Source organism: Sturnus vulgaris, chromosome 3 (assembly GCF_052056855.1).
Source record: "Sturnus vulgaris isolate bStuVul1 chromosome 3, bStuVul1.hap1, whole genome shotgun sequence".
In the NCBI taxonomy this organism is placed as follows: Eukaryota; Metazoa; Chordata; class Aves; order Passeriformes; family Sturnidae; genus Sturnus; species Sturnus vulgaris.
Genome location: NC_142245.1, coordinates 103,700,406 through 103,715,782, shown reverse-complemented (window position 1 = coordinate 103,715,782; position 15,377 = coordinate 103,700,406).

The following is a 15,377-nucleotide window of genomic DNA, read 5'->3' as shown; positions in this document are numbered from 1 at the left end:
AGTCAGTGATGTAACACTTTCATAGTTTAGTCAGTTTTCTCCCCATTTTTCATAAAACATGACAAAATTCACCTTTTTATGTGTGTGTGTGAAAAATATTAAACCTGTTGAAGTCAAGTTATATACCCTAAGTCTGAGGCTGTGAAATATCCAATAAGAAGTAGCTTAGGGGGAAGCTAATAAGAAAGGTTCCTAAAATAACCTGTTGCTTGATTTCTTCAGCAGTCACTCATAATCCAGAAGCCAGCTTTGTGCAGTGTCTGATCAACAATGCACAGATCTATTCCCATGTGTTACTTGGAAAGCAGTTTCCCCCAGTGTTAAATGTACAGTGTTCTTAGCTATTCTAGTGGCTCCAGAGAAGGACTGGCAGCAGGGATGATAAATCACAGTACTCTTTTTAGGTGCAAGAAGGAAAATATTAGAATCAGGCTTCCTGAGAAGGGTGATGGGCTGACACACAATGTCACAGGAGCTCTGTGACATCCCTAAGTGCCTTCATGCAGAACCAGCCTCCTTTCTGGGCACTTGGCACATTTACAAACACCACCATTTAGACACAGCTGTTTAGCCTGCCTAAACCAAACTCCCTGCTTTAACTTAGCAGCTTATGCCATTGCAAATATTTGACAGCATGTCTCCAGGCCTTCAGCAGCCTCCAGGAGAATTCAGGCACTCCACACATCCAGCCCCAGGGATGTCCCTGTATTGCAGTACTTGAACTGAGCCTTTTGTTAGTGATCAGCTGAAATGAACACTGGCCTCATTAACTGTATTGATCATTGACTAATAACTTGTAAATGCTGACATCTGTTTCTAGTTATTCACACACACATCGGTAATGCCACATGAAATGCCTTAGGATGTGAAAGCTCTCTGGGTGGGACTCACATATATAATAAGATTTGTGGGAAATCAGCTAGAAGCCAGGTGAGCTTTCTGATACAGAGCAAGTGACACAATGTGACTGTACACGGGGTGCCCAGTAATGCCTCCAGGTGGATTCACAGGGAGCTAAACCCTACAATACTTGGCAAGGAAAAAAACAATATTATTATTCATACATCTTTTTCCATGATAATTGAAAAATTAGACTTTCAGCAGCAGTGTCTACAAACATCCTTATTTTAGATTCATAGTTTGCTAGCAAAGACTGGTACTTCTGAGTAGCAATGACATTTTGAAAGGAACTATGTGATCTCTGGAATTCTGTCTGAATATATATTTCAGCGTTTCTAGTATGGCTTATTCAGAATAGTGAAATTAAGGAGCTCAGCAGTACATACTGCAGGATGGAAAATCTTTAACTGAAATGAAGATCAGTATTTTGTGTTTGAGAAAATCTCTGACAGACTCCTTTGTATATGTCAAGATCGTCAGAGAGCAGAAAATCTTTTGGTAAAAAACTCTGGGTCAAGTCCTGTTCATAGCATCGTATAAAAAAAGGTAATTCTCACCTAAAAGCCTGTTTTTTTCTGTTGTTCACTTACAGTTTGCCTAGAGGTCTGATCTCAAATTTTTTGGTTCTTTGCATTTTGAACAGATTAATCTACTATGAAGGGGGGTGTGCTTATTTACTTTGAACTAAAACACATTGTTCAGATAAATTGAGTTGTTTTCCTAGTTAACTTTTTAGGATTTTTGGTTTAGTGTTCTCAGAGCCCTCTAGGCAATGGAACAAATTGATGGAAAGTAAATTATTAACATACATTCAGTCAGGCATGTATAATCAGCCCAATTTAAAGTCTTTTTGTCTTATATAAACAAATACTGTATATATTTAAATATTTATCATAACAATTTATAGAGTGGCTTGGATGCAGAATATCCAAACTCTTTTAAAGAGTATCTGAAATGTTATGTACAACTTCAGCAGCTGTAAGCACAAGATCTCTAGAAAGGGAAGAGTGAATAGGTGGAGAACCAATCTGTTTACAGTGGATTGTGTTGTGGTGGCTGAAAAAGGGTATAATCATCTGTTGTGAAGATAAGACTCAAAAAATTTTATTCCTCTTTGGGTATTTAATTTCTAATTTGAATCTTATTAATCAATTTTTCCAAAATGAGGTTAATGACTGCATGAGAAGTTAGAGAGAATGTAGAGCTTCCTCCTCATTTGGTAAAATTTACATTTGGCTAACACTGGGAGAAAGAGAATAATGCCAATAATATCTTCCAAGGAAGGAAACCAAAGTTAGAAGAAGCTATAAAAAGTCGATGCTGGAATATCAAAGAATATACTGAGCTGGAAGTGAACCATCAGGATCATCAAGTCAACTCCTGGCCCTGTCCAGGATACCCAGGAGTCACTCCATGTTCCCTAGAGCATTGTCCAAACACCTCCTGAGCTCCGTCAGGCTGGTGCTGTGAGCACTGCCCTGGGGAGCTGTTCCAGTGCCCAAACACTCTCTGGGTGAAGAACCTTTTTCTAATATCCAACCTAAACCTGCCCTGACACAACTCCAGGCCATTCCCTCAGGTCCTGTCCCTGTCCCCACAGAGCAGAGATCAGTGTCTGTCCCTCTCTTCCCCTCCCAAGGAAGTTGTACCTGCACTGAGGTCTCCCCTCAGTCTCCTCCAGGCTGAACAGACCAAGTGACCTCAGCCACTCCTCACACGGCTTCCCCTCAGGGCCCTTCCCCATCTTTGTTGCCCTCCCTTGGACACTCTGCAATCGTTTAAAGCCTTTCTTACATTGTGGCACCCAAAACTGCCCCAGCACTGGAGGTGAGGCTGTCCCAGAGCAGAGCAGAGCAGGACAATCCCTGCCTTGCCTGGCTCGTGATGCTGTGCCTGATGTGCCCAGGACAGGGTTGGCTCTCCTGGCTGCCAGGGCACTGCTGGACAATGTTCAACTTGCCATGGACCAGGACCCTCAGGTCCATTTCTGCAGCCCTGCTCTGCAGCCTCTCATTCCCAGTCTGTGCACACAGCCAGGGTTAGCCCAGCCCAGCTGCAAAACCCAGCACTGCCCCTTGTTAAACTTCATAGCATTGGTGATTGCCCATCTCTCTTATCCGTCTCTCTGAAAGGCCTCTCTGACTCTTCTATTTCTCCCTGTGAAATTCATAAATTCAAAAATGTTTTTGAAAATATTAATCAAATTTTAATTTTCATATTTCAGCTTTAAAACTGAAACAGAAATAACAAATTCTTGGTTTGTGGTTTGGGTGAGTCTTTCTTTGATCCTTCTTTTCCCTACCATTTTGATTTCTGTTTTCTTTACTTGTATTTTCTCCTAAGCAAAGGACAAAAAAGAAAGAAAGAAAAGGAAATTCATAGCAAACGTTGAAGTAATTTTAATACTTTTCAAACCAACAAAAGCTGCGAATTGCTGAAGTAGAATACATAATTTATAAAATTATTTCCTCTATAAATATATAGGGTTTAGGTTTCTGTTTGGTTTTTTTTTCTACAATCATTTGTCTCTCTTGAAATATCCGAGCGCTTGCTATTATTTAAATATTCTTAACACAAAATCTAACACAGAAACAGAATGAGAAGTCATTATTCAATACAAACTTTTATACTGGTCTCAAAATGAAGCTTTAAAAGCCTCCTTTCAAAATGTCTATAAACCTCAGAAAGATAGATATCCATGGAATACTGCTAATATCTTTGCAACCATAAGTTTTACTCATGATGTAAAGCAAGATATCAAAAAGATTTTATGCTAAAGTATACAATAATAAAATCTGCTGTGAACCCTCAGATTCATGAGATATTACTAACCTGAAGGAACTGAAAGGCTGGCAAAACTTCAACAGCTCTCCTTTGTCTTCCAAGTGTTATTAAAAAGCTAGAGCAAATGACACGATTGAATAAATCCAGTGCACAGCAGAAGGAAGACCTCTACGACTCAGGATAGGATTATATTTTGCTTTGGATGACTTTGCTCAGTCAATAATGATAAAGCTTTTAACTCTGAAATGTGGCATCAGCTAATCAAAATATTGGCAAGCTCTCTGACTGAAGTATCAACTTTATATGGAAACTGTAGAAAAATGTAATTATTAAAAAGACATTTTTGAAGATACTAATGACAATAATTTTCTTATATGCCTATTCTTATTATTGGAACACGGCATGAATTTATTTAATGTCTTCACAGTTTAGTTGGGATTGTGTGGAAGCACCTGCAGGTTGTAACTCTTGTACTTTCTCTTCCCTATATTTTCATATCCAGGTACTTGATTTTAACATTTACTTACACCATTTGTATTGTAAGCAATTGCTAGTAACTATTATCCAAATTTAAGAAAATATTTTATAAACATTTAAGACAGTATCATCATACCATACCCAAGTGAAATTCTAAATTCCTTCCTATGCTCATCTTTGTACCATTTTCCTGTTATAAAACAATAAAACTTGACAGTTTTGACCGGTATGTGCGAACTTAGTTTATGTATTACAACATATACAAGAAGTAATATTTTACGAAAGGAAAAAAGAAGCTGGCTTTATATTTCTTGCTATAAGTAAAGAATACACATTCTTGAGATTTCAGAGTGGTTGTGAAGGCTCCTCTCACCTGCAAAGTCTAAGAATTCTTTTTCTAGGATGAAAAAGCCTTTCCTACATAACATGGCAAAACACATTTAGCCCTGGAACAAGATTAATGAAATTTGTTTTAGCTATCTATTTAATCTTCTAGAAATTTTCATCCTTCTATAGAAAGGTCTCAAATTACTTGCCTTAGACTTGGTTATCTGAAATAACTTTATTTAGTTATTTTCATTTTTAGATGAATTCAGAATTTTGCTGAATTTTTAAAGCAAGGCCGAGTAAAGATGGTCTTGATATATAAAGGTGACAGTGTTTTTTTCTTTGCAAAATAAATAAGCAGCATTATTAAAGTTTGTCCCATATTACAAACTAAATGGTGGTTGTGACCAGCAGTTTATGGAATTGAAAGGCAATTCTAAACATCACTTATAGGTATATTTTTGGTGGATGCCTTGTCTAATTCCAAATGTACATATAAGCACATTTTAAATTCATGCTTTACTGATGTTTATAAAATCTAAAAAGCTCTATTAATATTTCCTTGGTCAAGAAGAGTTTAAAAAATCTTGTATTCTGCCACACATACAAGAGACTTGACACTTGAAAGGAGATACTTGGAAGGGAAAATAAAAATGGTTTGTGAAACCAGACCAGATAACAGGAAAGCATAAATGGAGACAGACTTTGGAGATGTCTTTGAAGTCTCATAATGATAAAATTTCCTCATTAGCCTAGAAAGTTCAACTTGAGCGAATAAACAAAAGCTGTCAATGATGACCATATCTCTCGACCAACAGTAAAAAGACTTTAAACAGTTCTCTCAGGAGAACTCTTTGACCAGGCACTAAAAGTTAACATAAATATTAGAGAACTAGGGAAAATGACACCCATAATTTTCTGTAAACTCACAAGTGTTCCAAACTATCCAGAAACCACAGTTCAGAAGCAGGATAAGTACTAGGTCTGTTTGCTCTCCAAATGAGAGACACACATCACATAAGGCTTGACACTAAATATTTCAGAGTGAGTAAATAATTTCTGCTACCTCGAGTAGACTGTGTGCCTGTGGAATAATAAAAGCTGCTGCAGTTTCTCTCTTGTTATTTCTGGTTCTTGTTTATTAACAAAACATGAGAAAGAATTAAACATTAGATTGGCAAAACTGAGTTTCTAATTTTCTTGAGAGTTACTGCATCAATATTTTACCAAGAGAATTATAATCATTTGATTCTTTCAGATTGCTTAGACATGACATTCAAGGCCTGAAAATAAGTCACTCTGGCAAACCTTTCAAAATTAAACATGACACAAAAATGAGAAATGCTGCTGAGGAGCAAAATTGTAATTTCATAATTTCAAATTTAAAAGTACGTTACATTCCCTTGGAAAAAGACAATTCTATGGGTCCTTAATGAGTGAAATAAATGACAACAAAAAATTCTGACATTTCAAATACTTCGGAAGGCTAAAGAACAATTTAGATTAACCTCAAAATCTTTATTGTTTCAGTAAGGTTCCAAGAAAACATGATCCATGTAAGTCTCTTTTTAAAAACATGTTGCTTGTCATATTTGCTCTCTTAGAAGAAACAATTATACTTACTCTTAATCTAACTACTGGGAGCCCGCCCACTGAAAATATCTGAGCAAATCTGACAGGAGAGGTAAGAAAGGTTGCTTACTTGTGGGTTATATTGACTTTTTGTTCCCTCTGCAGTACTGAAAGGAGTGCTTGGGGGTTTGTGCCTCGCAAGATCAGAAAGCTGACAGAGAAGGGTAGGCAGTGCATTCATTATGATATTTTGTGAGGTTGTTTGCTCTTGTATTCTTCCTGCAGTTCCTGAAGTGCACAGATGAAACACTGATATGATTCTCTGCTCATCCACAGCTTTTTGCAGTGTCAGCACTAGAGGAGTATGAAATAAAACCTCTCCCCAAAAAATCAAACCTGATAATGTTTCACAGCCCTTATTGTATATATCAGGTTGCAGTAGCTCTACTTTTTTTTTCTGAGACCCTGTTTTATACCACTGGCAAAAGCAGTGAGAATGGAAAAGACGTATTCCCTCTAATACACACTGTAAACCTGCATAAAACCAGGGGAAAATTAGGCCTAAGAGTAGTAATTCTTCTATATATAAGGAGAGAAAAAATAATCCAGCATGTGGGCTATGAAGGGATTACCTGTAAGTTTCATACATTTAACCTGACAATTATTAAATTTGTAGCTCACTTTCCCAGGGTACCAGATCTGCATTCCAAAAATTAATTTTTGGGCATAGCCACCTGGGGTCTCTGACAATCTTCCAGTGCAGGACAGCAGATTATCATTCAGAGTCTGGACTTTCCTAGCGGGAAAGGGAGATGGTAACCAAAGGGTAAAGCTAATAAATACCAAATGGTGATTGTTCAAAGAATATAAGCATCTCTAAACAAAATTGTTAGCTAACAACAGTGACTTTTCCCTTCTTCTGCCCACCTACTATTTCCCCTAGAAATGTCTTATACTGTTGTAGCTGAAAATTTCTACATAAAAAAGACTGTTAATAAATTATTCAAAAGATATATTTCCTTTATTTTTTTTTTCAAATTCCCTTTCAGTTTCAGGCAACTACTCTGTAACTGTGTTTCCTTCTCCAAATACTTGAATACCTGCACTTATACCAGGATTTATATGGTATTAATTGAATGGGAAAAAAAAATTATCATTCAACGAGGCCTACCTTGCTGGTTCTAATACTGCAGGACTTACATATTCCACCAACAAACAAAGACAGCTATAACATCCCAAGACATGAATTGAGATAAATTTCTCTCCACCTTTTCTATTACAGCCACAAAACTTTCCAAACTTGGTATAACTGGTTAATAGTTCTCTTTTAAAATGTCTTTTACTCACTGTGGAAGTTTTCCCATGATAACTTGCATTTGAGTGTGAAGAAACAATCAATCAAAAATTAATCCCTAGCAGCAACAGATTAGTGGAAATAAATTAAAACAAGTTGCCTTTTGAGTGAAAAAAACAAGTAAAAATGTAGCTTTTCAGGCAGAACAAGAAACATTAGTATTAAGCAAGTACTATTCTCATTTTAAGATTATGTATTTTGTAAAATGTTTAAGACCAGCAATTATTTTTTCTGTATTAACAAAGCAACATATGCTTCAGGACGTAAAGCAAGGGTAATGCTTAGGTAATCCATAATCACTGTCAGAATTTGGCATAAATGTAAATGCTAGAATATTGTCTCCTTTGCAGTTATTATTATGAAAAAATTCCAATATAAAATTCTACATACAATTGGAAAAATATGCACTAATCTACTTCCTAGATGTAATCCTTTTCAAGGATTTTTATCTTTCCTGAACACCATGCAAGACAGTCATTGGTTTCCTGATGAGGCACAGAGTTCAACATTTAAAACAAATGTTCATACTTTTAGATTTGGTTTATAAATAGTTTTATAATTAATACCTTCTTAGAACCAATGGACAAATAAATGTCTTCTAAATAGTAAGATATGCTAAAAAACTGTAGCATACATCTGCATGGTGAATCAAAAGGGGAATCCACGTCTCTTTTTTTATTCTTTAACTTCTCTGTCACCTCACCTGGCTGATCTTGATTATGTGGTAAATCTAAGATAGATTTTCAGGCTGTCCTGAAGCATTGTATAAGGTCTTTCTACCTCAGTCTTTAATAATATGGATAAACTTGGGCTGCTCAGTCTTCCAAGGACCACAGCTACAGGAACAGTGATTCATTTGTGGATGCTGGAATTGTAAGGGAGCAGTTGCATCAGTTAAAAGTCGGATGGAATTCATCCCACAGTACTGGAGCAGCAAACAGAGGTTACAGCAGAACCTCTCTCAATCATCTGCCAAAGACCTTGGGTGTCTGGGGAGGTCTGAAACTGCATTCTGAGATGCACCAAACACAGCATAACCAGCTAGTAAAAAGAGAAAGAGAGGTAATTTTACACCTGTATTCAGTATTTGTGCGACCTTTTCTTGAGCACTCTGCAGTTTTGGCCGTCACAACTTCAGTAAAATATGAAAATCTTTAATGCCTCTAGAGGAGGGCAACAGAGATGGTGAGGGGCTGGAAGGAATGTCCAGTGAGGAGAAGCTGGGGGCTCTGGGCTTGTCTAGTCTGGAGAAAAGGAAACCAAGGGCGAACCTCACTGCTCTGTGCAGGTTCCTGAGGATGGAACATGATGTCCTGAGATGGACAGGACAGTGCTGGGCTCTTCTCCCTTGTAGCCAGTGACAGGATCTGTGGGAATGGCTCAGTGCTGCACCAGGGCACGTTTAGACTGGACATTAGGAAACATCTCTTTTCTAAGGGGATCTGCAAACACCGTGAACACAGTGCAAACACTGTACCAGGCTTCCTATAGAGGCCATCAAAGTTCCAGGCCTGTCAGTATTTAAGTACGTAAGGATATGCTTTAAATTTTGGTCACCCTGGAGAGGTCCAGGTAGTTGGACTGGGTGATGTAGGTCATGTACAAAATAGTCTTATCAATTCTACTTTACTCTGTTCACTCACATTTGTCACTTGGTGTTTGACAGAAAGAAGACGATGGTAAAAATTATTTCTTTGGGACATGGGCACTTCTAATTACACACTATTGCCAGAAAAGGAGGATCTTCTTCTGTGTTTGGGACAGAGTTGCCATTCTGCAGTTCTGATGCATGCTGAATTACAATATTAAGGCTGCTTGTCAGTCTCTTCTCATAAAATATCATCACAGAAACTGTATTTCATCAATAGATACAAAACATTATGGTAGTAATAATTATTTTGCTCTTCGTAATACCAAAATTATAAAGATGCATATGAAGCGAGGTAGATATCAACAGTCTCTCTATTTTGCCTCGTGCTCTGAAAAGAATGCATAACATCCTATACAAGACCTTGATTGTCTACAGAATATCTAGGTCCAGCCAAAAAAACCGATATCTGCCATCAGGCAGAGCTTGAAGGGCTCCCTTGGAGCTGATGGTAAAATACTCTGGGTTTAGAATCATTTGCCTGAGGAAATGTGACATCTGTTGCTACTAATGGTGATAGTGTTTGTCCATATATAGCCATCTATAAAGTGTAAATAGTTTGTTTAATTTTTAAGTCAACAATATCAATTCTTCTTATAGAAGAAAAGCAGCCTTAAACTAATTATTCATGCATGATAATAAGCTTATAAATTGATAGAAAACAGTATTTCCTTGATGCAATACTGGAAAACACTTTTTTCCAGAAATATTTTACCTGTAGAAACTCCAAGACCCAAGAAGCAGAACTTCAGACATAATTAGGTACTTAATCAACCAGTCAGTTGCCCAGGAGAGGCAGAAGCTCCTAAGATCTTTCTGTCCCTGAAAGGTGAGTGACTAAATGTTAGCATCCTGTTAAAGCAAGACATGATAGATCTTTCCCTTGCCAATGGAGGTAATGAGGCACTGCAGGAGGGCTGTTCATCTTGTTGGACAGACATTTCTCAGTATGGGAGGAATCTTCCTGTGCAGTATTTTATTTATTTTTTCCCTTCATTGACTCAAAAGGAAACCTTTTAGCAGATTGACTAATTGATTCAAGCCTTGAACTAGCATAATTAATGCCAGATCTTACCAAATTCAATGCTTTATCCAATTCTTAGAGGTCTTGAAGAAAAAAAGTAAACTTCTTTACTTTCCTGTTGATATGCAAGCAGTGTGTGGAAACTATTAACTACAAAAGACAAGATTCCTCAGGGAGGGAGGTAGGCATTCCCAGCACAAACTAGGAATTGAATGAAGTGCACAACTTTAGCAAATATGCAGTCAGCCCTGTCTGAAATATTACCCTTTCTTTTGACCTCCATCCACAATGTTTTGCTTTTTGTCACTGGTCCAGTGACTGTAATATGTGTCCAATGCTCTGCTCTAAATGGGGAACAACAGAGCCACTATCACAACTCTGTCCAGACAGATGTAAAGAGGGTGTCCAATTCTGGCAAGAACTATGCACAGCAAGAAGATCCACAGTTTCAAATTTTCACAGGTAATTGATTTATTATCTTGTTTTTCACCACTGTTTTCTAAAATAAACAGTTATTTCTTGCTTTCTTGATTTTCTGCATTTGGTCTGAGATTTTATTAAGAGGGACCAATTTAATCAAAAACCTATTTTTCAAAGCACTAGATAAGAACATCTAAATAGGAAGTATGCTAAATATATTCAAGACATGAGAATCTCACTGAAACTAATTTTTTCTTGAGCAGCAAGAGATTTTTCAAGAAAACATAACTTTCACATTTATAGATATAAAACATACATTAATTGTTCTGCATTATATTCAGAAAAAATGCATCTTTTGCATCTTTAATAAGATTTCTGTTAGCTTTCAGTGCTGTTTTTGCAAACACAGACATACAGTTCATCTTATGCAATGTTCATAAAGTATCAGTATGAGATTGAACAAATGAGTAAGTGTATTATAGAAAGATCTGACCTCCAGTTAGTGAAAATTAATATAAGGGCTGCAGATATTTGGAACCATGTGTCTTAACAAATGATTCGTATAGTTAGTGATCTTTTTACTGATAGTACTGATGGTTTGAGATTATATTTATTACTGTGTGACAATTGTAAATTGTTGTTAGGGTTAACCCTGGTGGACAGCTGAGCATCTTGCTCACTTCCCCCCCATCAGGCCCAGTGGAACAGGGGGAGAGAAAAGAAAAAAAACAAAAGGAAGAAATGTTGGAGGTTTAAGAAGAAAAAAACCAAAAATTGTTTAATAAGTGAAATAAGAGAAAACAAAGAAAAAAAAAGAAAAAAAAGAAAAAGAGAAGAAAAAGTACTCACCTAGGGTAGATTCTTTCACAGACAGTTCCCAAGCAAAAGATATCTAATCCTAAACCTCTCTCTTTTTCATTTTATTGCTGGTTAGATGTTATGTGATATGGAATAAGTCTTTGGTGAGTTCAGGCCACCTGCCCAGTTGTGTTTCCTCCCACCCGATTGTGCACCCCCAGTCCAGTCCCTGCAGGGGCTGAGAGAGAAACAAAGGACTTGAAGCTGTATGAGAACAATAAGATCTCTCAGTTGGGACTTAATGCCTAAATAAAACAGATAAAAATATTTTTTCTTCAAGTAAATGTTTTTTATTTTTAAAATGTGTAATGTTTTGACATTTGTATTATATCAAAGAGGTGACCCTGTGACTAAGTAAGTTGAATAATTAATCTGACATAATGTAATAACCCTCTTGTGGTTGTTATTAGGTTGGGAAAAATACAATTTATAATCTCAGAAAAGATACCAACACAAGTAAGGTCTTGCATTCATCGTCAGTAAAAAGGTGGTAGAAATAACAGGGGTTGAGATCAGTGTACTAGATAATAATTACTTTGTTGTGTTGAAGCCAACCCAACTGATCATATTATTTTATTTTGCACACTTATAATTGATAGGGCAAGTCATAGGATTGGAAATGCAATTTCAGACCTGGCAATAAAATGATGACAAGAATTAAGTGTATCAGCTATGAAAAACTGCATAGTACATATTATGAAGCTAGAATCAGAAAGAAAAGGACTAAATAAACGGTTTACATTTTGAAGTACTTCTCTGATCAGGGAGTGAAAAGTTTATCATGGAAGTCTCAGGCCTTCAGAATTGAGTGTGAGACATAAGATATCTTTATTTAAACAGGTATAGCAGCCAGCAATAGACAGTAGGTTACTTTTTTTAATTATTGCCTCATATAATACAGCCTGGCAAAGTGGATGTCCTACTTTGTGTATTTATTTATTCAAAATTTCCCAGTCTAGATACATTTTATTAGTTAGAGTATTGAATACTTATATCCTGTATTGGGGAGTTGGACTAGACTATCTCTGAAAGCTTCTTCCCACCCAGTTCATTCTACGATTCTGTTTATTTATTTACTTACTGCTACTTATCACTCTGTTAGAGGTGCAACACTGTGGATACTGGAGTCAGGGAAAATAGCAATGTGAGTTTTCCCAGGCTACTCAAAGGAAAACAGAAAGGAAAGAATTAATAACAAAGTTGCTCCTGGTGTTGTGAACATGGGCAGTGCGTGCAAAACGTGATGTTTTAGTAAAAGCATGTTTAAGTGTTGCCTTCCTTAAACCAATAAACTGATCCTATTCTTGGTTCAGCGAACTCATCTGTAAAACGTGTGTACTCCTACAGTAAATCGCTCCTTCTGTTTTCTGAAGGATTTCTCTGTTGCTGTGTTCCTTTGCTGCTCTCTAGCAGACAGCGACGCGACACAACCTTGCAAGTGACCAAAACTAAAAGCATTTCTAGAACAAGACCCAAACTTTCTAAATTACTTAATCCTTCTGTTCGAACCAGCAAATTTTTTCTCTAGTAAGAATATGACTCCCAACATCTGCATACACATACATTAATCTACTTGCTTAAAAAAAATTTTCCTCCTTGTTGAAAACCGAAGTGTCAAAAGCATCAACAGCAGCAGATACATTCTAGGGCACCTTTGCATGTTTTGCCAAAGATAAACTGTCCTGCCCCAGCCTGTACTTACTACGGGCAATGTTCCACTTGATTTTCCACAGAAAAAAAGTATCTGACAAGAGGCTTGGAGGAGGGAGCATTCCCTTAGGTGTAACACTTGTCTCTGTCCCCATATACCTAGAGGAAAACCAGCAGAAACCATGAGGATCCTGGAGATGCATCTGGATATTTGTTTTACAGATTACATATGCTGATGGTCAACCGAAATCATATGCACACATACTTCTTTAGGTATATATCTCCAGACTAAATCAGAAATCCTTCAGGTTTGCCCTTGACCTTGAGCAGGGAGTCAGAAACATCTAAATGAAGAAAGCTCCTATTTTCTCATAACTGTGTTTTTCTTTATTACCATTCATATCAAAATCAAGAAGATCGTTTGACTTCCTATTTTAGGCAATATCTTCTGATGCTGACAGGTTGATATTCATGTGCTATCATCAGAAAAAAGCAATTTATTGAATATGAAAAACTACAAAATTAATAACTCCAAACCTATGAAAGAAAGGGTAAATGAAGGTCTCATCTTGGAATTTTTATTCTGGAAAACTAACTTTTCTTATCTTTATAATCCTTTTGAGATGTAGATGTCGTTTTCTAAGGCTTTTAATCTGATAAACAATGTTCACAGTCTGCTGATGAATTGAAACTGCTGACAGTTATTAAAATGCAGGAGAGGCAAAGATTTCTGATTCAATTAGATTGCTTTGCACAGCCAAATTTGAATGCAGGGGTGCACGCTGATTTGTAATGCTTACACTTTGATTAAGGTTAAAAATGAACACCTAAACTTTTCATATATTTGGATATAAACACATGGAATTATTTTTATATACATAGGTAAAGACTATAAATATACATATAAACTATTAATTACACAGTTCTAAGTGGAATAAGAGGCTGTTGTGTAATACTGGCCCTTCTTCTGTCAGTTAATTGAATGATCCAATAATTAAATTAACTGTTTGAGTGCACTGGGTATCACAGATATTTTCATTATCCACATGGCTGTTGGATATTAAATAAAAATTGAAAATACATTGGTCAAATAATTTGACATACACCCAGGGGTTTTGCTTAGCCCCTTTTTATCTTCCTTTCAGACTGGCTGCTCTGAGTGTGAGCAATGCTGGGGTTTCTCCACTAATAAAATATTTCCTGGTATTCCTTTGATGGATGCTGCCATTTCCACTGAGACAATGTTAATTATCAGTGTTAAGTGAAATGTGCTTTCATCCCAGAAGTTGCAGCTACTGCAGCAGAAGGACAGGAAATACTTTGGAAGACCTCCACAATTAAGATCTTGGCTACTTTAAGCCCTACACGTCTCATGACATTTTCCGAAGTGCAGAGAGGCCTTAGCTTGATTTTTCAGCTCAAATTTAAGCATGAAATGAGATTTGGCCTCATTCAAATTCTTCCATAGCTACAGTCTACCATGTGCAACATTAGGTTTGTCTGTAGTGAATAAAAGTAACAAAAATGTTCAGCTTTAAATCTGGTATTTTGCAGAAAAATTCAGGATATGTAAGGTGGGAGGTTATCAATTACTGTATTTAAGGTATTGTCAATACTCCCTGTTAATTCTACAGCGATTTTTCAGTTTATAATATAGCTCCTCATTCAACATATTTCCCCTTTCAGGAAAATACTTAGGCATGTGGCTAGGTACAACCAGCTTAAACATAGCTGAAGGCATTTAAGCACTGTTCAAAGATAATATTTGCATTGAAGATGTAAACAGAAAAACAATGGGGAAAAACACACACTGTGGTAAATTTTTGCATGCAAAAATCAGTGCAGTAAATAAATACTGCTCTGAATTCAAACTAAACAAAATCTCTGGTAAAACATGCATATAATATAAAATAGTTGAAGGAAGTAGACTAAGAAGCAATAAGGAATTAACACTTGATTTTAATTACAGCTATTTGAGTTTTACTTTAAACATTTCACCTTTCACTCTCCCAGGCTATAGAAAAAGAGTATTTGAATTTTGCTCATCATTAACTTGATTTTTGAAAAGAATGTGATTACCTTGGAGCTTTTTTTGGCTAGTGCATAAGAAAACAGGAATTTTGCACTCATGTTTGTAAAAGGCAGAGTGCTAGATGAGCACAAAACAAATTCACATTATTCAATGGTTCTAAATATACTTTATTGACAATATGTTCTCTGCATGATCCTCCAACACCAGAGGCCAATAGAAGCTGTTTCTGGTAAAGCTGAATTGTATTTATGCAGAGCAAGGTCAGATGTTGCTGGCAGCGTATTTCTCCTCAGATAATGTTTCCAGAAAGCTAGAAAAGGTTGGAAACCAC